The sequence below is a fragment of the Leguminivora glycinivorella genome, chromosome 5 (genome assembly GCF_023078275.1).
Source record: "Leguminivora glycinivorella isolate SPB_JAAS2020 chromosome 5, LegGlyc_1.1, whole genome shotgun sequence".
NCBI classification, from domain to species: Eukaryota; Metazoa; Arthropoda; class Insecta; order Lepidoptera; family Tortricidae; genus Leguminivora; species Leguminivora glycinivorella.
In genome coordinates this window covers 6493273-6516927 of record NC_062975.1, presented here as the reverse complement: position 1 = coordinate 6516927, position 23655 = coordinate 6493273, and the positions used below count along the sequence as shown (strand labels likewise).

At 37.8% G+C, this 23655-nt stretch overlaps 1 protein-coding gene across 1 annotated transcript in view; it reads left to right on the top strand.

Annotated features, from left to right (window-relative positions):
• Positions 1 to 23655, top strand: part of LOC125226266 — a 92260-nt gene that overhangs the window by 27762 nt on the left and 40843 nt on the right. Inside the window, exon 2 of the mRNA XM_048130197.1 lies at positions 19029 to 19091. The gene's annotated coding sequence lies outside the window, so the exon portion shown is untranslated. The remainder of the gene's footprint in view (positions 1 to 19028; positions 19092 to 23655) is intronic.

Here is a 23655-nt window from a genome sequence, read left to right as displayed (position 1 = left end):
TGACATTGACAGCCACAAATTCGTACACATTTTGTTACTGTAACGAGTGCACACGACGACTACATTTTGTTATTGTATCAATACGGTCGCATTGTTTGCACGACGTTACCACGCGTTATGTCACATTTGACAGTTAGTTACTGATTTGAAGATTTTGCGACTGAAATGGTTGTATGGGATGTCTATACTACCAGTGTAGCAGGGGTAGATACGCCCCTGACTCAGCATTGTTTTAACCTAATAAAATTTTAGCATCTGCTTAATCTATGCTACTTACGCGGAAAAAGGTTTTTACGTTGATTTATATTTAGTCATTAATTTTACCCCAGTTTAATCACAAAAATGTTTTGTTTTTGTAACATAAGAAATAGAATGTAGGTACTCGCGGAAGTTTTGCAGAGTTTTTAAATATTTTAACTTTAGGGCTATTGGTTTGATGATAATGAAGTGTTCTGATCTTCTGAACTCAAATAAACTAGGTGAACTAGGTAACAGATTATTAACATCACAGTCATCACAGACATTTTGACTGACTTAGATAATAAGATGGCACTTTTTAACGGATGCATTCACGTTAATATATCGCGATTGGTAACATGAGGATGGATCTCCATATGAGTCTAAACAGTGGCCAATCGTGATATATTATCTCTACATTTAAAAAATCCTTAGTAGGTCCATACCCACTACTAACAGATACCTATTTAATAGTGTGCGTAACTTTTCACGTAGAGACTCATCTCATTTAATCAACAGCGTTTTTTGACTACATTATCTGTCATCCGAAAGTGATGTCACAATCAAAACAGCCTCAGTTTCAATTAATGAGTGCGGCGTGGGTACCTAATTAACACACAACAGCCGAGAGCGAAAGTGTGTGTTTTGGGCACTCGGCACGCCAAACGGAGCGGAACCAAGTGGGATGTAACTATTTATTGTTTCAATTTTGACATCAGTAAAGTAATTTCATTTAACATTTGCACATGTAATTACCAACTTCTTGAATATTTTCCTGTAAATTTGAGGTAATACTATCAATTGATGATAAGGTGTTACAAGCCAAATATCAAATATAGTTGTTTGGGTAAAAACCTATATTCGTTGTTTTGTTTTTCATAAAATGATAGAATGGAGCTTCTATGGGTGGCATATATTATATTGTTAATATTTTTTCTCATGAGTTCTATGGTTTCTCATAATCTAAAGCTAAATAGATATACAATCGTCCGATTTCTTTTATTTGATAAAAGATAAAAATACTAATGTAAGAGTGGTCAGAAATAAGACGCGAAAAAATCTTGACCCCGATTATTATAAAATTATAGTTAGGTAATTACTGGGTTCATTCAAAGATTGCCCATAGATTCATAAGAAAAATATGGGTCCTATAAATAGGTCCCGTCAACTTCCACTTATTATAGGTATATAATATAATTCTTGTACAAAGATGTAGATATACACACCGACGGTAAGCTAAAAGCAATACCATCAACCTGCATAAGTAAAACGGCAATCCATTTGCTGAATCACCACGCTTCAACGCAATCCACCTAAGTCCACGTTTACACATAACATTTTTTATGCATTTGAAGCCATCCAATCCATCAGGCATCCTGCACATCGCAGTGTCACGCCTCTCACTTCCTCTATGACGCATCATGTTTATGCCTGAATGGTCTCAATACTCAATATGATGTAAAGATGCATCGAACGTAAAGCTTCAATCCTTTAGATTCTGCCTATAATGTCAAAGGTAAAGGTAAAAGTACAGACGATCTTCTAAGCACAGGCTCAGAAGAATTCTTACACATGATGCCAAAGGCCACTTTCTATCACCACACCACTCGCCGTCGGCTAGGTACGAGTACTCAACTCATCCTCACAATTTTAGTTTAAGAAGAATTCTCTTCCATCTGGTGAATAAGCTCCCTGCCGAGGTTTTTTCGAGAGCTAGGTAGGGAGTTCTCCTGAAAATTCGTGTAGTATATTACAGGTTTTTAAAAGGTTGGTAAATCTTCTAGAGGCGCAAAAGTCCATGGACTTTGTGACTACTTACTATCACTTCGCATCGACTCGACTAAGACGAAGTCCTAAGATGCACATTCACGTCTTTTTCACTTTGAACAAGATGTAAATATTTATTTATGTATTTAAACTTTATTGCACAATAAAAATATACAGTTACAAAAGGCGGACAGTTACAAAAGATTTGACTGATTTGATTAGTACTATCAATACGTACTTTTTCATGGCAAATCGCATCCAGAATAAGCTTGGGGCACGTCTTAAAATGTACTGAGGAGACGTTTTTTGAATTACACTCAGGTGGCGTGGCGCGGACGTCCGTTGCGCGCCCCGAGACACGCGACGCCCTGATGTGGCCGGTACCTTAGTGTCAGTCACAAATGTCATAATGCTCTAAATATTTCAACATTCATTTGTGTCGCTTAACTTCAAAATTGGGTAAACCTATTCTGCTGTTAGGTTGGTTATCTTTCAGAACATATTATGTTTTTTATATGTTCAACCTTAGACCAGAATGGATTTGACGTTAAGCGACACATTTTATCTTGAAAATAGAGGCTTATAATGACCGGGAGTCTAATAAAAATAATCGTGAATCATACAAAACTCTTAATAGAGGCTTATTTTAGTAATTAATGACGGGTGAGATGAACTGCAACATTTGTATTTGATGACAAAAAAGTTGTCAAATAGTTTTCAGCTAGTTAAGATGTTTCGTGCTTAAACGATAAGTAGGCACTCTAATAAACGACCTATTTGCTACACATTAAACCGGAAGGACTCACCGGCTATGCTCGCAGGCGACATTCACGGCCCTGGGTGGCTAGCCGAATGGCACAATCGCTCACGAAACGCTCACGAAACGAAGCGCTAGTAGATATCTATCTCTATCGCGCTTGCGGGGCCAGGCCCCGTAGCCGAATGGCATTTCTCCGACGTCAAACGAAAGCGATACGCCGCTGGCTCTGTCGCGCCAATACGCAAGCGCGATAGAGATAGATATCTACTAGCGCTTCGTTTCGTGAGCGTTTCGTGAGCGATTGTGCCATTCGGCTAGCCACCCTGATGAGCGTGATTGCCAACTAGCCGTGATTTATCGAATGATTGCTTCCCAGTCCGCGACTGATTTACGGCGCGGTTAGTGCGGAATTCCAGATTCTCAGCATCGATAGAATTGCCTCGGTAATTGAAAATCTCGACTTTCTCCTCAAGATCTTCGGGGTCTCATGTGTATGTAAACTATTAGTAATTTTATGTAACTTACAGATAACTTAGGTATATCCTACCTATGTCGTGTTCATTCATTTCAATAGCGAAAGTGCTTTAGTTTTCCCTATCCTTAATTCGTTTCCGCGAGCTAACAAGCCCGATGATTTAAATTAATTGCAAAAACATGCTTCGCATATTACAATTCCTAAAGCATGATGTAATTTTAGAGCTAGGCACGGTGTTGAACTATATGTATGAGGATGAAGCTATACATTTCATAAGGTTTTTAAATACACGTTCGTTATTTTCGGTTGCACAAGTGAGTAAGTAAAAGGGAATCCTTAAAGGATTAGGTACCTTTTACCAATCCCTTTTAGAGGCTCGTGGGTAATTTAATCCGTCTATTCGATTTTTAAAAATAACCAAGCTTACGATCCCTTTTTTGTTACATAAAAAAGGGTATTTAGCCAAACAAAGTGAATACGACAATAAAAATGTCTCTAATACATACGTCAGTTTTATAAAATGGGTTCCGCTTATTCAAAGGTCATGAAAATATTTAGTGTAAATATTTTTTTTTATCTTGTAATACTTAATTATTACAATTCCTTGAAAAGTTAAGAAGGACTCTCATAGGAATATGTCTCTGTTTTTCTTCTTTTATAAAACATTAAAACAAACCTAAAAAAATAAAATTAACCTTAAATTTTTATTACATAAATGTTTCGTTATAACCTTAGGTTATACCTATCAGAGCGTGATTATTAGCAGCCCACAAAAAACAAGACGATCCAGTACTAAATCAACCAGCAATCGTACCGCTTTCATACAAAGGCGCATTATTGCACACTATCGACCGAATCAGACACAATTAACGTCCTATAGTCTGCTATAGTCTGCTATAATGCACTATCTAGATCTCCGTACAAGGAGGCATTATCCATTCACAAGAAGCGGGATAAAAAAGTGCATTTCAGTGAAAGTTTGAGCTATTTTCACTTCCATTATGCGATGCAGACGTTTGGTTTTTGCAGGTTTCTAGAGTGGCTAATATCTGTTATTTATTGAATAGAATAGAATAAATTTTATTCGTAAACACACAAAAGAGAAAAATATTACAAATAGGAACACATAAAAACGAGAAGGTGCCACGAAATGGTTTAACCTCAGCATATTGCTGGCGACTTCCAGCGCTGATCTTCCGGTTAAACCATTCGGTGAAAAACAATCACGACAGATAACATGAACAAAATTATAGAAAACAACATATTACACACAAAAAAGAAAGATATTACATGCTTTTTTAAAAACTATAACTACTACTGAACGAATTATTTACAATGTTTGGTTGTTAGTGGAATGAAACAGAAAGAAATAAGTATGCATCCAAGAGTATAAACACATGTATAAATAAATAACACATGTGTAAGAACGTCCTATAATATTTATTTAATTTATTTATTTATGTATAAGTGTACTCGGGTAATTCCGAACGTCAAAAACCGTCGGTAAATTCCGAAAAGGGACCCTTATTACTATGAAATCAAGGGTGATTATCATTTGAATTTCGGAATTCACCGACGATTTTTGACGTTCGGAATTACCCGAGTACACTTAATCTAGATTTGGTAGGTTTTCTTTAGTGTGTAAATAATTGGACCTATACATATATGTGAGTGTGTTTAGCAAAACGTCCCACTTTGTCGTTGTCATTTAATGAAGATAGAAATTACTTAACTTACAAAGGTAAAAAGTTCCGACACTTCACTTATTTTAAATGTTTACAAGTTCAGAAGAGAGAGAGAGTATATTGTGCAACAAGGGAGGTAAGGGGGATATGGTCGACGAGTGTTAATAACTCGCGACAGCCGTAGGCTGGAGATAGTTATAGACACGAGTTTACAAAATCCTTACCTCCTGAGTTACACACAATATTTTTGATCTCATTTGAGAGGAAAACACAGAGAAAAAAAACATAAGGCAAAACCTTTAATGAATGGCGGTGTTGTACTGCCCGTTGCTATGGCAACGCGATCAAGCGCAAATCGAGACGGCCGTCACAATTTCCTGCCAGATTGCAAATTGTAACGATTTATCTACGAAAGGCCTTTCAAATTGCAGAAACGCGCTGTCCGCATCATTAGCAGGAAGTCGTATGATCATCCCGCAAAAAGTTTATTTACAAAACTCAAGATACTTACTCTTCCGAGTGTTTACATATTAACCGCATGTAAGTATGTTAGGACCAATCTGAATCAATACGCTACCCACTCGCAGGCCCGTAGAAATAACCGCTTAATTCCCCCGCGTTGCAGGCTCGCAAGGGCCCGAAAGTCACTGGCGATCCTAGGCGTGAAATTATATAACTTGCTGCCTGACAATATAAAACAAGAAAAAAGCGACAAAAAGTTTGACCGAAGTCTTAAATCAATGTTAACCGACTTAGCTTGCTACAGCATTGACGAATTTGTTGAACTGTGCACTAATCGTTAGGTACCTACTCACTTTATCTCATGTAATAAATTCAATAATTGTATTTTTTTTAATATATCATAATAATTGACATTAATGTTAACTTAGACTACGCTGTACCACTATTTATTTGTCTAAATATGTAGGTATGTAACCTTGAATTTATAATAATGAATTGTAAACTTTTTTGACGTGTAAAACATTGACTTTTATCAATAAATGTCTTGTATCTTGTATCTTGTACGTGAAATTTACAAAATAAATGTCCTTGGCTGATTGAAACATCCTTTGCCTGAAGTATTGTACGGATTGTATTAATTTTTAAAACTAAATCCATTATTCCCTTGGGAATAAAATAGTACATTATTCTTCAGTACACGTAGACGCAATGAGACCTTTAAACAGCAAATGTGATGAAAACTTTTATAAAATGCAATACATAGGTATTTGAGATTGCAATCCACCAGCACGCGTGGATGTGGTACTAATCCACGCGTGCCGCGGTGCCATCAAGTGCAAAATCGTCTCAAAAAGGTACTATGGCTCTTATTAGTTTTTATATTTGTAGTATATGTATTTTATTATATTGTACATTTAGGTACTAGCCTTCTGTTATTCTTTTTTGCACCACCCGTAAATTTTATTCCGATCGCCACTCGACTATCTGAAGGTTGTCTGTAAGAGACCGCTGTTTTAGCGATAAGACCGCCTGTTGTTACCTACCACGTTGTATCTGTTCTGAATTATGTTTCTTTTTCTTCTGTAGTGTGCAATAAAGTATTTTATTATTATTATACTCTTTATTTATTTTCTTTCTTAGGCTAGGCTGTTTATAATATGAATATAAAAGTAAAATACAAAAACACATACAAAACAATATAAAACACATATAAACACATTATAAAAAACCTAACCTAGGGTGCCGCCAGCAGCGGGGCAGGGCCCAAGCTGCCGGTGGTTAGGGCTGCAGAGAGAGGAACCGTCGAACTATCCGTGCTGTGTCCAAGATCACCGCCTTCTGCATCTGGCCCTTGATCCAGCCACCTAGCGAGAGTCTCTTAAGATGTTGGTCGAGACTCTTCGCTATGAGACCGTTCGCTGAAACGACTATCGGAACAATGATCGTTGATTCAACATCCCACATGGCGGTTATCTCGTGAGCCAAGTCTAGGTACTTACTGGACTTGTCCTTCTCGGCTTTCACGAGATTCTCATCATGGGGGATGGTGATGTCAACGAGCACTGCCCGGCGTTGCAGTCGATCTATTATCACAATGTCAGGTTTATTGGCTACAATAGTCCTGTCAGTGATAATAGATCGATCCCAATAGAGCGTGGCACGACCATTTTCGAGAACTGGCGCAGGTAAGTACTTGTAGTACGGTACTTCGCGGTCCACAAGGCCGTATTGAAGAGCAAGTTGCTGGTGAATAATCCTGGCTACGAGATTATGTCTGTGCAAGTACTCGCCGTTAGCAAGATGAGAACAACCGGAAATAATATGCCTGAGTGACTCTCCGGGACGGCGGCATGCCCGACAAATGTCGACCGTACCGTCCTTCAGGATATATTTCCGGTAGTTGTTCGTCATCATAACTTCGTCCGCAATTGCACAGGCAAAACCCTCGGTTTCTCCGAAGAGGTCCCCGAATCGTAACCAGTTCACCGATGCGAGCAGATCTACATCGGGTCCCGTGAGGGCCTTGTAGAACCGCCCGTGTAGCTGCTTGCTCTCCCATACCGCCTTGCGGTCCGCAGTACTTAGTACCACAGGTTTGCGCCAGTTCTGTTTCGCCAAGGAGAGCGGCGTGAGGTTTCCGTCCACTGCCACCACATCACGATGCATTCCGCACTCGTTGTTAAGGAAGTAATTCCTGAGATTGTACACCTCACGGTTGTGGAGATCTTTGGCGTTTAGGAAGCCTCGACCTCCGCACTTCCGTGGGATGTACAATCTCATAACAGACGAGCGCGGGTGTAACATACGGTGTGTGGTAAGCAGTGAGCGGACCCTCCGATCCAGGGCGTCCAGCTCAGTCTGGGTCCACCGTAGTATGCCAAAGGAGTATATGAGTAGAGGCATTACCCAGGCGTTAAAGGCGCGCACTTTGTTGCCTCCTGACAAAAGACTGTTAAGGACTTTTGTCAGCCGACTGAAAAAGCGCTCCTTCACCGACCGTCTAATGCCAACATCCTCAATACCCAACGACTGTGACATACCAAGGTACTTATAGGTTTCTGATTCAGAGATAGATCTGAACGACATCGTCTCAGAAAGTTGTAAATTTTCTGAATTTACAACCTCCCCCCGCTGCACATGCATGACCGCACACTTATCGACACCAAACTCCATTCTGATGGCGGTACTGAAAACTTCTGTGGTTTTCAATAGCACCATCAGGTCTTGGGTGTTCGGTGCAAATAGTTTGAGATCGTCCATGTACAGAAGGTGAGAGATGACTTCACCCTCTCTCCGAAGCCGGCAACCTAGCCCAGAATCCTTCAGCAGCGTGCTGAGGGGATTCAGAACTAGGCAGAACCATAATGGACTCAAACTGTCACCCTGGAATATTCCTCGCTCAATCCTTATGAAGTCCTGCGGGCCAGGGGGGCCATCCCTGCCTCCTGGTTGACGAAGGACTGTGGTCCACTGCCTCATACATGCAGCCAGGAAGGATATTAAAGCTGCATCAAGTTTATACAGCTCCAATACCCTTCTCAGCCATGAATGAGGCACCGAATCATAGGCCTTCTTATAGTCAATCCAAGCGGCCGAAATGGCCCCCTTGTTCCGCCGAACTTGTTGGCAGATGGTCATGTCTATGAGGAGGAGCTCTTTAGTACCACGGGACCCAACCCTACATCCATTTTGAGCGGGAGCCAGAATGTTGTTAGCGACAATATGCGCGTTAATTTTTGCTCTCAAAATGGATGTAAGGAGCTTGTAAAGTGTAGGCAAGCACGTGATGGGTCTGTAGTTTTTTGCTTCCGTGGTACTACCGGACTTATAGAGCAGGAAAGTAACACCAGTTGTTAGGGAAGGTGGGAGAGAACCAAGATCGAGGGCTTGTTGAAATTGCGTTGCCAAACGCGAGTGCGAGCATCGAAACCATTTTAGCCAGAAGTTGTGCAATCCGTCCGGTCCAGGACTTTTCCAGTTCTGGGCCGTACGGGTAGCACAACTTACGTCGTCGGGGCTGATGGTGATAGCCCCCATAGGCTCGATGCTCTCGCACTCGCGTTCGACAACGGTCATCCACTCACCCTCCGTGTGTTCGACGGGCACCGACCAGATGCTACGCCAGAAATCAGACATGGCAGTAGCATCCGGCAGCCGCACGTCAGACACACGAGGGTCGGTTTCCTCCCACCTTCGGTATACTTTCCTTTGGTCGCTTTGAAAAAGACGATTCTGCTGGAATCGGTCCACACGCTTTCTGTAGCGGCGAATACGGCTTGCCCATGCATAGACTTTCTGCTTCAGGAAGTCGATGCGCTCTGTGACATTGGCCAAATAGTCGCGGGGCCTGATGTCCGTCCCCGCGAACGCCTGGTTCACAAAGCGCATTACTCGGGGGCGATTATTACCCCTCTGAAGCAGATCAGCTTTGCAATGAGAGTCCTAAACGAGTTGATACGACGCTCGATCCGTACTTGCCATGCAGGGACACCTTCGGCGGTCCTAGTTGCACGGTCAGCGTCCGGAAACTTGACTCGAGCAACACGGCACGCCGCGATGGCCCCGCAGTACATGATCGAGTGTGTATCATCTAGATCTTTACTAGTCCGCATATATGGATCTAGTAAAGCATTTAAGCCTCCTATTAGCGCTAGATTGCGTCTATTCATGGGCAGACGTGGTAATCGTGGCCTAGGATTGCTTGTGGAGCGATACTGCGTAATCGCCTCTTCCAAAGACCTCCTCAGTTGCTCATTGGCAGGCTCACTCTCGCTCTGACTCGCGAAGTCCCCGCCGTCGTTACCGGAATCAACCCGCGGCGCCTCCGGTGCCAGGTCGGGTTCGGGCACCGGGTCCGGCGACATGGCGGGCAAATCCCGCCCCGAGGCAGGGTCCGCGCGAGTAGCGAGAGCCTCCTGGCGGAGCCGATCAAGTGTGGCGTCATCCAACCGCTTTGACCGCTGAATGACGCGCACCTGATCCGATAGCCGCTGCTCCGATACGGTGGTGGATGGCTCGAGTGCCTGAAACAGAGGCAGCATTCTCGAACGGTACGCGGATAGCCGGGTTCCCCCCTCTGTGGCCCCGTAATAGGCGCGCATGACATTCTCGTTTATTTCTCGAGTCCATGTCATGCGACGCACTACACCACCGGCAGCGGGAGCCGTGGGCGGGGCAGGATGTCCCGCAGGCCCCAAGCGTGCCGGCAGCGGTGGCCGCCCTCGTCGCGCAGGTGGTGGCGGCGGCGGCGGCGGCGGCCCGCTCTCGTCGCTGGACCCGTCGGTGTCGGGCGCCGTGGCGAACTCGTCGCCCGACGACGATGCGGACGGGGAGCTGGACGAGGCGGGCGGGGATGGTGGGCGTGCGTTTCTTTGTGCCGCTTTGGTGCGTGACCTCGTTAACATTTTCACAAATTTCACAATGCACTTATCGCCGTTTGACAGTTCATGCTGATATCCGTGTATTTAGATAGTATAGTAATTCGTTGGATGTTCTTCATTGTACATGATTTTAATGTAGCGTAAGAAATACACATAAACTGAACCACAAAAACCAAGAACGGCGATAAAAATACTATAAAAATAAATAAAATTGTGAAAATTTATCCAAAGACACGTCCGTCAGTGTCAGCGGTTTTTTTTTTTTTATTATTATTATTATTATTACACTGGATTAAAATGATATATCTTTGAGTAAGATGTGTACACCCATATTTTAGCAGTTCTCTGTAGATACAGATACCTATTCAATAAACTTTTTGAATGAATCCGTTATCCTAACTCTCATTGAACTGGAATGAGCAATGAGCGTCCCACACGAACTGACCGAAATTCTTATATTAAAACTAGATCACAGATCACAGATTACAGTACCTATGATAGTTACAGATCGACGATACGTCCGTGTATGGAAAGAAATATAATTAGTTTCGTGTGTAAACCATTACACTACTGTTTTTATACATTTTATGGACACGATTCGACCTCAGATGGTATCGCTAACTAATTAGTTATTACTTACCTCAAAATATTTAATTTTGTAATGGTCATGGACAAAAAATAATGAATTGGCTGTTCTACGGAAAATTACAGTCGACTTATATGAGTGTATTCCGCCGTTCCTAAGTTTATTTAGTTTTTTTTTGTTGCGTGTGCGTAAACCATTATCTGATGCGTCCCGGTGACACTAAAAAGGGTCCTTAATTGGCTATTTATTTAACATTAGGGCGTTATTTTTATTACTCATATTTATTAATTTAATTATAACTCCCCTTTTGTGCCTACCCAATTGATGAAAACCAGAAAATTAGTTTTTTTACTTATACATGTGATGTGATTTTTATGTTATGGCAATTATGCGGGCGAAAGACACTTGAATCAAATTTTGTAGAATATTAGTAAATCGATCAATGATCTAAGTAAGCGAATAAGACCTTAACCTTATCAGATCTTATATTTTTATTTACTTACGTGTATTTGCTGAGGTCACACGTGTATTTACAGCGATAAATGAAATCTATTAATCTGAAATCGTATAGTTTTCGTCCTAATAGATTTTATTCCTTTAACATTCTTATTTAGATTTTTGTAAAATATGACAATGTGGGTTTTTCTTGCTCAGTATAGGTTGCTAATTGTAGCGGATGACAGATACAAGTGGTATTACAACGCACCGAAAGTACCTATCTAACATCCTGAATAATTTTTCTCCGCTACTTTGGTCCGCTACTTTTGATGCAGACTGTTCAACAAAAATAAGTTAGTATGTCTTTCTTGCTAAGTATGAGCTAAATAATGATTATTTTTTACCGAACATACAGTACAATGCGAGGCCCGTTAAACGGCGGCGCGGGCGCACCGTGGGCGACACCGAGTCGCGCAGTCGCAGCTAATTATGCGTTCACCGCTTTGCCGGTACGTTATTCGGATTATGCCTCTTCATTATGACAATTTAGCTTCTTTATGTGAGTGGATACGATATAATTAGGATATTTAATATTTAGTTCAGGCGAAGATTCGAAACTCATGATACTAGGTCCACTTGCACTAACCACTTAACTCAGGGTTAGTGAGCTGTCATCTGTCAAATTCCATATAAAATGGTGGGTTAACCCTCAGGTTAACCCTCCATTTTCGTTGGTGCAAGTGGTGCAATTATTCATATATTTATTAATACCGTTGAATTTTGTATGTCAATATTTTGCATTTCTCGATAGTCAAAGATTGTCTGTTGTTATATACAGGGTGCCCGGTAATTAATAGACAACCTTTTAACCACCAAGAGGGCACCTTATACTGGTCCAGAAAATCGACTTTAAGGTCGTCGTAATGTCGATTTTCTGGACCAGTATAAGGTGCCCTCTTGGTGGTTAAAAGGTTGTCCATTAATTACCGGGCACCCGGTATGTACAGTTATATTTTCCCAAAACATTTTTGTAGTATCATTGCTTCCACATTGGTGCATTTTATAATATTTTATTTACTAAGCATTCCATAAAATACTAAACTAAATAATCGCAGATTTCCATAAGTTTTTAAATCTCTCCTTCTAAGTCTAAAGACGATGCTTAAACCATAATTATCTATTAAAGAATGCTAATGATACCTTATTGTGAACATCTTATCAACACGGTAACCTAATATGTCAAGTCGAAATCCAAGCCGCCAAGCCAAGCGTGGGCCTATTACTTCACAAACCCCTGTCTCACTTTCCTGCATATTTATTACAAAGAATTAAGACACATTTTATTTTAGCAGAAACTTTTAGAGAGCGCGCGCTCGTGACTCTATTGAAAATAAAGAACCGCGTTGCAAGACTTGCAAGACTTTTTCAGAACTTAACAAATCATTGACAAATTGATGATTACTTTTCGTATTGTTGCAATCGTAACGTAACGCATGTATGACTGTCAAAGCTGGCAAACAGTAACACCAAAAATTCACTTTGTTATAAATCATAAAATCACGTAACAGATAAGCACCTTTAGATTTTGGCAAGTTGCTGATTGATGCGGCTAGGAAAGCACAGCTACCAATTATATCGGAGCATCCGAGGCGCTCAAAATCATCTGGACACGCACTTTAGCCTTTCACAATAAGGCGCGTTTCAATATTTGTGAGCATCATTGCCGCTGAGATATATCTGATTCTGATGACGACTATATCCGATAGGTAATCACTCATGTCTGCACTACTTTTTAGATTTCCGTAATGGGTTAATGTTCATTTTACATTAACCGAATAACGGATATGATTGCTATTGAAAATACATAGTCAGTAATCAAGTTAACCTAAATTTGAGTTGCGCGTCGAGTCGAGACGTGTAACGATATTTGAGTTCCTTAATAAAAAAGTAGTTAGGCTAATGTTTTATCTATAGGTTGGTATATGTGTTGGTAGATATTTGGCAAGTGAATTTAGATTAGGTACTTTACATATTTGATTCCCTGGTGGATGGAAGGACCAATAATACCAATATATAGATAGTACCTATACTACCTATAATAAATATACACAGTAGGTACCCTTCACCCTCACTGAAAAAGAAAACATAAATAACACGTTAAGACTAAATCAACTGGAACTTATAAATCGTATTTATCTACTAAAACCAACATCAGCCACTAAGTAATATGATAAATATCATCTCAGTTCTATAATAAGAACAGAGTGGATAAGACAACCATGTGTGAAAACAAATTTAACGACATAAATATGTGTTGGTTTGGTTCGGGCGTCATTCTTGGGTGTGAGTAACGAGGTGCCATGATGTGAACTCTGTAAAAACTTGAACAAAAAACAACACACTCTAATCATACGTTGACATGGGTGTAACTACTACTTTGTCATAGTTTAATGAAAAAATATTTTGTAAGTAGGTAACGAAACGAAATTCAATGTAAGTATTTTTTTTTAATATGTAGATAGTTAATGTTGGAGACTTTAGTTTATTTTGAAAACAAAGTAGGTAAGCAAATGAATGAAAAAGAAATCACTGCACCTACCTAACATGAAATTATGAATAATTTACGTTTTTTTAAATTAATAAATGTATGTTTCAACAAAACACGAAAAAAATATAAATATTGTTTTTTTTTTTAAATCTCGAGATTTTAACAAAAATACGAATAACTTTGAGATTGTTGTGTCATATCATAGATCAATCAAGAGTGCATATTTTTTATTTATAATGGTTTTAATGTATAACCTGTGGACAGAGAAACCTGGAAGCCTACCTCATAAAATTAGTTGCAATACATGCAATGATAAAATCTACGGACTTGCACTTGCTACTATAATCGCATAATACTTATAGAGAGCCCCTATTGGTCACTTGCGCTTTTCTCCTTGTTGCGGTCGACAGGTAGCCTTTCTACCTTTCTGTAGACCACAATACGTGTACCAACATTCTACCTTAATGTTTGTGTTAGGGAGAAATGAGTTTTCAATTTTCTTGAGTTTCACTTGCTTCTAGTAGCAAACAAATAGGTATGCTTTATGAGACTTTGCTTCTGTTTTCTTTACACTCTTATGAAGTTTCAGATACCTACATAGTACCTATAAGTACCTATGTTATTTACGTCCGGTATACATCTAATGGGTAATTTTGTCGTAAAAACGTATAGTTAGTGGAGTTATAAGTTATGTTGAACTCTAAACAAACCTATTTTTCCAGTATCGTAATAACAATTGCTATTTAAATACATTAATTTTTTGTCTAGCAAATTTAGACTCAAAGAATAAAAAAGGCAACTTTCGTTATTAGTGCTTTGAAGCAACTTTCGTTAGTGAGTTCTACTGATGCTTAATGTAAGAACTGAAGCAAAGGAAAATAAACATTTTATTAATTAATATTATTCATCAAATGATCTGCTCTACCCACAATTGTTACCAAAATAATGAATCATGATATATTATGTTACTAATCATACACTTAGTTACCGGCCGGTCACACGGTACGAGTAATTTTGGCGAATGATAGAATAATGGGTCGTTTAGGCAATAATGTCATGGACAAAAAACACATTGTCATGTCACTAGGCGGTTGGCCCTGCGGCGCGGCGTTAGATCTGATCTATTTCGTTGTAATTTGTACAGTACAGAAACAGAACTAACCCTGTGGTGTTGACCAAATAAATTACTGATATTTTTCTACATAATTAAATCTCATACTGGCTTTATAATCTTGTGCACCAAACTAACTATCTCTGTTTTGCCCAATCGTTGACTGGTAGAGAATGCCTTAAGGCATTAAGTCCGCCATTTGTACTTTTTATTGATAATTTGTGCAATAAAGTTTAAATAAATAATTAAATTAAGTATATAGGTGTTAAATTTCTTTTCTAGGCTACTTATGACTAGGCTACTTTCTTTATTATGTAGATTTACCATCATGGTTTGATAAGCCCAATTTAGTCCATCAGAAGATTTCGCAAGAGTTGATCAATCCACACAATAAGCATTACATATTATATTATTATACTTTTTCTTTCCTAAGGCTCTGTTGATAGGTTGTGTAGCTCATGCAAACTCCATTGAGTGAGTTTAGTCGTTTTTGAATTTCTTGCTCACCTACAGACAGACGCGGTGGTGGAGTTTTTAAACCCCGACGCAAAAACGACGGGGTGTTATAAGTTTGACGCGTCTGTTTGTCTGTCTGTCAGTCTGTCTGTCTGTGGCATCGTAGCTTCCGAACGGACGAACCGATTTAGATTTAGTGTTTTTTGTTTGAAGCTGAATTAGTCAGGAGTGTTCTAAGCCATGTTTCATGAAAATCGATCTACTATGGCGGGAGTTTTTCAAAATTTTAATTTTGTGGTTAGGTTATACTTATAAGGTGTAAGCGTTTCTAAGTTTAAAATATCGTAACATATTACAATATGTACACGCGTAGATAGGTAATATTGTTATTATCTAGCTAGATCTCGGATCCTGACCTTATGAGCAACCGGTTGAGCGAGGCTTAAGTCGCGAATCACGGCTTGTTATAGCTTTGATGCTTTAAATTTGTATTTTATTTTAATTTTAAATGTATTACTCTACTCTATTTTTAAGCTTCATTACTTTGCAATACTGTATATATACAAAAGTGTATATAAAAAAAACTACAGTTGTGTATATTATTTAAATGTGATCAAATAACTGCTGTAGATCCCTATATTTTAAAAGTTAACCTTGGACTTAAATAAATTGCATAATTCTTATAATATCTACTGCTGCTGATATGTTACTGACGTGAATTTCAGATATAGGTACATATGTATAATAATTGTTATATTTATGATGAATTGCTTAAGTTGGTGGTATTCGCAGCACCTACTCGTTTCTCAGATAAGTTCTTTCAAGTTTATAATATAAACTTATGACCTATACATATATTATATAAGGTACAGCGGGCAAATCTCGACTGGGGGACAAGTGTCCATTTTTTCCATGTTTGCATTATTACATAGAGTGTCCACCGTGCACCGATTATATATGGTATACAGGCGTGTTCAGTGGAAACATGTAGAACTCAACATCATAAATGGAAAAAATGGATCAGTTACAATCGAGTCGAAATTTGCCCCGCTGTACCTTAGGTCATACGAGTACGTGACTAAACGAACTGATTTATTAATCATGACATAGACTATGTTGTCATACTTGTCATGCTGCGAGTCATAATTAATAAAAATAAATCTTTAATAGCAAAATGTCTTAGGTAATATTCTTCTTTTCGTGCTGCTGTGCTTTTACTATTATTTCATACTAGCTTTTGCCCGCGGCTTCGCTCGCGTTAGAAAGAGACAAAAATTAGCCTATGTCACTCTCCATCCCTTCAATTATCTCCCTTTAAAAAATCACCCCAATCCATCGCTCCGTTTTGCCGTGAAAGGCGGACAAACAAACAGACACACACACTTTCCCATTTATAATATTAGTATGGATAAATATATTCTACTTAGGTACGCTGCTAAACGTATTATAAAAATACGTTGACCTGAAACTTGCTCAGTTTCATGTAATATATGTCTATCTCGTATTTACTTACTCCCATAGAGGCGTGAGTTTATGTGCGAAGTGCAGAGAAGCAGGAAAACGGTGGTAAACCAATTCAGACACATTAAAATAAAATGTATGCCTACACACAGGTCCGAAATCATTATTTTCTTAAATAAACCCTATGTAGATATAATAAACAGCCGTTTATAGTCCTCATGTTTTTTATTCACCAAAAACCGGCTGTTAAAATAAACTTCGCACGTGTCTTATCCTTGATCCGGTTTCCCAAAACAGCACTCCATTCTGGTAAGCGATTATTATTTTGTAAACAAGATGAGTTGCCTCGGATCCCTGTGGAAATTACTTTGCCCCTTGCCGACTGCCGACGCAAAGCTGGTTTTGGGGCTACCGGTGTTTGAGTTGATAAAAGTAAAAATATTGGCTTTATCCATCGCTATTAACTGAGATGTTGGTTTATAAATTAGGTATGTTATTTTAGGTGGACATGTATATTTTTATACTGTAGGCATGGTTTTCGGAAGCGGCAAGGGTCAATAATGAACCTACAGTCCGCTGCAGCGAAAAGTGACCCCCAATTTAAAAGTTTGTATGCAAAAATTGTTAGGTAAGTGAATAGTAACTATTGCTAACTGTATGTAGTAAGGAACTCAAACAAAAAACCGACAACTGCAAATTTTAATTGAGTCAGTTAGTTATGTGCGTACTGCGTATTTGCATATTACCTACTGAATTAACAAGCGTTACTTAGGTACATTATACAAATCCAATGAGTATGTGCATGATATAATTGACATAAAATTGACCCCCCTGTGATCAACGATACCCATACTTTCTCAAATTTTGGTCAGTTAAGTATGAGTTACTAAATTAACAAACGTTAATTACTAACATTATACAAATTCAATAAGTACGCGATATAATTGATATAGAATCGATCCCCCTGTGATCGGCGATACTCTTACTTTCTCACATTTTCTAACACGTTTAACGCTTGCGTGATATGGCAAAACAATGGTGGGTGTTATAGCTTATTACACGGAGAGATCTTTATGATACTGCTATCGAACGTGATGGATCGATTGACAATCGATCTCTGCGATTGAACACCGCCTACGGAATAATATTCGATTATGTATTTGTAAGGTGATGAATTGATGATAGAAAATATTACAATTCGTAACAACCTACACTTTCATTCTCGAATGTTCGAGAGAAAATTGCATATGTGCATCAAAAATTATCTGAAACTTTTTGCCTGAAATCCGTGGGAATCAAGATTTTTTTGCTTAATGTTGTTATTATTTACTTTGCTATCATGTTTTTAAGATTGCTATAATGTAAACATGGGGTGAAGATTGAAAGGTCTTGCGGGATAAGATAGAAAGCCGATCATAAGCGCTTCGTTACAACATTTTTCATATTAGGAAATACTCTCATGTTACTTTACTAGAAAAATTACTGCCGTAAATAAATAATATCTGGGCGACCGAGCTTCGCTCGGTTCTATTTTAATATATCACGTCTTTAGATAAAAAAAAACTCTTATAAATACAAAAACAAAAAAAAAGACAAAAAACAAAAACTTAATTTCTGACCGGGATTCGAAACCCTGACACCTACGATCTATCTGCGTACATTAGACCGACCTCGTGCGACTGAGCTAAGCGGAATCGATGCGCGCGCGGCGAAATTAAGGACCATATTTTACGTTTACAAATGCGAAAGAAAAACTCATGAAAACTCGAAAATTCGCGTTTTCCGGGATCTAAGGCTACGCTAGATCGATTTTTCACCCCCGAAAACCCCCACAAAACAAATTTCAGCGAAATCGTTAGAGCGGTTTCCGAGATCGTCGGTATATATAAATAAATAAATAAATAAATAAATAAATAAATATACAAGAATTGCTCGTTTAATAGTATAAGATACAAATAAACAAAACTAAACTGCAGCATTATCCCAGGATTCCCAGGTTCTGTCCACAATCTCTGATTGCGGAACCCTTAAAACGACAAACAATGCCTTAAAAATGCCTACTCGAAACCTGTTCCCGCAAAAATTTATGGCCAATCAATAAATTCCAATGCTGAGTGTTCAAAATCAGAACGTGTTGAAAAAGTTGAATTTCGTTATTGCAGACGGCTGCCGACGCGGCCAACACAACCCGGCCTTCGCTTCGCGGAATATGGATCTGTAACTAAGTGAGTACTTATAACTTTTATTTAATCTTTATTATGCCATCCTAACCTCTAGCCATCCACCATACAAAAATTTTGCCAATCTAATTTGAATCAATGGTACTAGAAAACAGGGCTGAATTTCTTTTGTTTGAAAATCGAACGAATCAAAACAAAAGCAACTCAATTCTATTTCACGCAGATTCAAATTTCATTGTAGGTATTTTGTCCTAGTATTAGGACATCGAACCCCAGGAGGTTAAGAGAGAAACTTTTTTTTGTAATTTGTACAGAGTTTGTAAGTAACTTAGGCGTAAGTTGTTTAGGTAGGTACCCCTATACTGGGTATACGTAATTTTGTTTTCGATTACTTAATGCCCGACTAGCCTTAGTTTTTATTTAAAAAATGTTTATTGGGATGTTGGAGATATATCAGAAAAGCACAAAAAACTATAAGTAAAACTGAGCGGTAAGATATTAATATGATAATGAAGACATATATTAAAGACATATATTCGGCGACATCAAAATGACAATAAAGGTCCCCTTTTCTGTCCAAATAATAAGTATATATAGTTGTCTCTATTGACCCTTCACAGGGCAGTTCAATACTATCAATTTCACGTATCTCACCTCCCTTATCTCACGAAACTTTCGCAATAGAACTATGAAAATGGCGCGAATGTGTGCGTGTATGTGTCCCAGCTCCCTTTGTTTGCCGATTCACCGCCATAACTGCAAAGCGTCCTTATAAGTTTCAACGGGCATGGAAACGTAGTCCTCTTCTCCAAGTGGTTTGTAGTGATTAAAGTCAGCGGCAGCCATTGGAAAATGTAGGGCGACCTCTTTACCATTGTTGAAGTTACGCTTCTGTTTCACGCTGTTGATATGTCAACTAGCAAAAGTCGCGCTTACAACGATCTCAAGACTACATTTTTTTGGTTTTATATTGATTCTATATCATCGTATAATCCTGGATTTGGGCACAATTATAAGCGTATTTATTTTAATATCGTTCTAATATCACTTTTATTGTATACTGTTTGCTTTTACAGTAATCATGCCAAAACTAATTTAAGCCTATGCAGGCTTATAAAATACTTACCTGAAAGCGATATTAGCCTCCTTAGGCCTGCATAGGCTTATTTTGGTCCAACGTTAGACTCTTATGAGCCTAAGTAAGCTTATTTTGATTTTTGTACGACAACACGGTACGCTTGGTCTGTAGCGTGATAATATAAAAAAAATGTTGTGACAAAATAAACACTGAAGGTACGATTACCATTTAGTAATACATACTTATAAACTTATAATAGCGTGTTTATTATCCTTGGTGCTTCTTCATATTGCGCAGTAAGTATTTGGAAAATATTATTTACTGTAAAATGGACCCTTATTTACACTTCAAATTTCATGCGCCCACTCAAATAATAGTATTTTGTATCCTCGTTAATTATTTTATTTCTATATTTGCAGTAAAAAGACGCCATTGTTATAGTTGCATTTTCTCAGTGCGCTATTAGACTATTATAAGATCATTTACTTAATATTAGCATTCTTGAATACCAATGATACGGCCATGTTTAATTAATTTAGGGTTCCTTGCTTTACCTATATAAAACCTCATTTTCTTTATCTTGACCTGATTTTATATCACTTGACCCTATAAAAACAAATATACTTATTGTTTTTACTTTTTATACAAATGGCAATGTTGGTGATGTGAAATGGTTGTATACTTACAATTGTGTTCTCAAAATCTATTTAAGGTCTAATCACTTTATATTGATCTCATCTATTGTTTATTTAAGTATGTTTATTCTATATCACGCTAATATCGAACTAAATTACTGCTATTGATCTCATAATAGCTTTAAATAAGGTCACAAAAAGATGCACTATTGTATTTTTATGTTATGCTGATATTAGTCTGAAGTTCTTACAAAAGCATTTATTAAGGCTATTATAACATCAAATGATCCAATATCGCTCTAATATCTTACTAAACTACTGCTATTGATCTTATAATAGTTTTGAATAAGATGAAAAAGGCATGTACTTATAGTGTTTTTATGTTATGCAGATATTAGCCTGACATTCTTACAAGAGCATTTATTAGGACCATTATAAAATCAAATAAACTTAGAGAAGGGGACTATAAGAACATTTACTCTCAAGAACAATGAATCTACGTAAATGTTATTGTAGGAGTAAGAGGCTTATAATAGTATTATAAAATGCGCTTATATACATATATAAGACTAAGTAATGAGACAGAGAGTACTAGAGTGCGTACTAACTTGTCTAAGGCTAATATAAGAGCATAACATTTTCTAAAACAAATATAAGAGTGCTATAAGCCCACTACTCTTATAAAGTGCGCAATCCAAGACTATTTTGCTGCGATGCACTTTTATTTAGTACTAAAAATATCTAATTAGACACTGAAATTTTGTATAGATGGTCACTAGAAAACTGACGAGAAACTTTCGCGTCTACATTTTCTTAATTTCCTGAATTTTTATAGTGACCGAAACGGTTTGACGTCTAATATAATAATTACAATTATGATATCTACAAATATTTCCATTAAGTCACGCACGCGTCTGGCATTTTCGTTTAAACCGCTACATTGACACGTAATAAATGCTCTCTGAACTTGTGCATACCATCATCACTTTCGAAACGTACGGCGCTGATAGTTATATCCAATTTTACTTTAATTTGATGAAGACGAAACAAGCAATAATCTTAGTAAAGAGAAAATATAGCCAAGTCAATAAATTGTACGGAATTCCTTCCTTACTTCGTGCTTGCACTTATCGTATCGTCTGCTCGAAACGTTCGACCCGTGACCAGGGACATAGTTGTGTTTGAACAACGTCTGAAGATGATCATTGCAACCTTTTGCGTTTCCGGTGCATTGAACAGTTATTTCTTTAGCCGACTGTTGCAATTCGGATTGTTCTTGTAACCCTTCAAAAAACTTAGTCTTTTATTTTGATAAGTACGTGATTATTAGATTTGTCACGCTGACAAAAAGTTAGAAAATTAGTGTTCTTATCGATTAGATTATTTGTTATTTTTAGTTCTCTCTCTTTCTTCTATGACTCGCCTTGACAATACTTATTTAATATAATTTTTTTATAAATAGTTAGGTACTTACGAGAAATGTTGTGTTACGAGAGATATTCATAGACAGCCCAATCGCTAAACGAAAAACTATCCTCATCTGTGACTTTGAAATCTGGGGAATCGTGCGTTGTTGATTTCGAAAGTCTATTAAGTTGTAAAAATTCCGTTTGTGTTTTCATACACTTAATATCAACTTACAGAATTCGGGAAAACTGTATTTGGTTAAGACAGTTTTTTTAATAAAACCTTTTATTGTTTAATCGAACATTTTGGAAGATTTTCTTAATGCCTGTTATATCATAAGATTCATAAGGTACTTATTGGAGATTAATCGAATCGGACTGTACTTGCACCGTATTCGAAGCCAGTAACAAGGATCTCGGCAACAAAGCGAATGGATCGTCTTTCCGGCTGCATTGTTGTCTCGGCCTTGCCTTTCACTCGTTGGGAAATTAAAACTAAAACACGATTAACTTCATCCGAGTCTCTATTTATACCTATTGTTTATTGGCTATAAAAATCGCAAATGATTGATACTTAGCGAGTAGTTCCAGACACAGACAGAGGCTTCTTCTATTCTTAAAATTAACTGTGAATATTGTCACATTTTGATTCGATCAACTAACCTAAATATATAAATTGAAAAAAAAGTAAGTAAGTACCTACTTAATAAATATCAAGTTTTATATATTATTTGTATGTCTTTCATGTATCGGGACCAATGGAGTCCCGGATATTTGGAAGGCGTGCGTGGGGCCGAGATATTATTATTATTACACAACTATACAGTTTATAATAGTTTGATTTGATTGTCAACTTATCATTGTTACCTATTTGTGGATTGCAAAGTCACATTTTGACAGGTAATTCGACAACCTGCGATTTTATCCACATTACCAGAGAATCAACACGAAACGTCACTTTTGTCCTCTGATAGTAGGTAGTATGTTAGACATGATGCTTATACGTATTTAAGTGCTCTCACTTGTGTATGTTGTTACTTTTAACTTAATGGTTTCTTGATAAAAATGTAGGGTCATCTGAGGAATGTGTCACTTGGTGTTAATGCGTCTTTTGAATGTATATTCGAAACGTAGCATAAACACCTTTAAAAGTTCGGTGATCATGCATTTTACTACGTGCTCTTTGAACATACGAACATATTCTAAAATATTTAGATATGTTTAAAAAACGGTCTTATAACTCACAACAAGTGATGCATCTAACTCTTAGTTGTAGTCTATGTATGATGTTAAAATCTGTCATTTTTACTCTACTTCATCAGGGTGAGTGACTTTACCATCTACGGCACTAATTGTCATAACTTCGCATGTTGCATCACTTTACTTCCTGAATACCTAAGCTATATTTATTACATTTTTACATAATAAAAAAGGCATTAAAATAACTAACTAGATATATTATCATTTATGTCATCAACTCAATCATATTT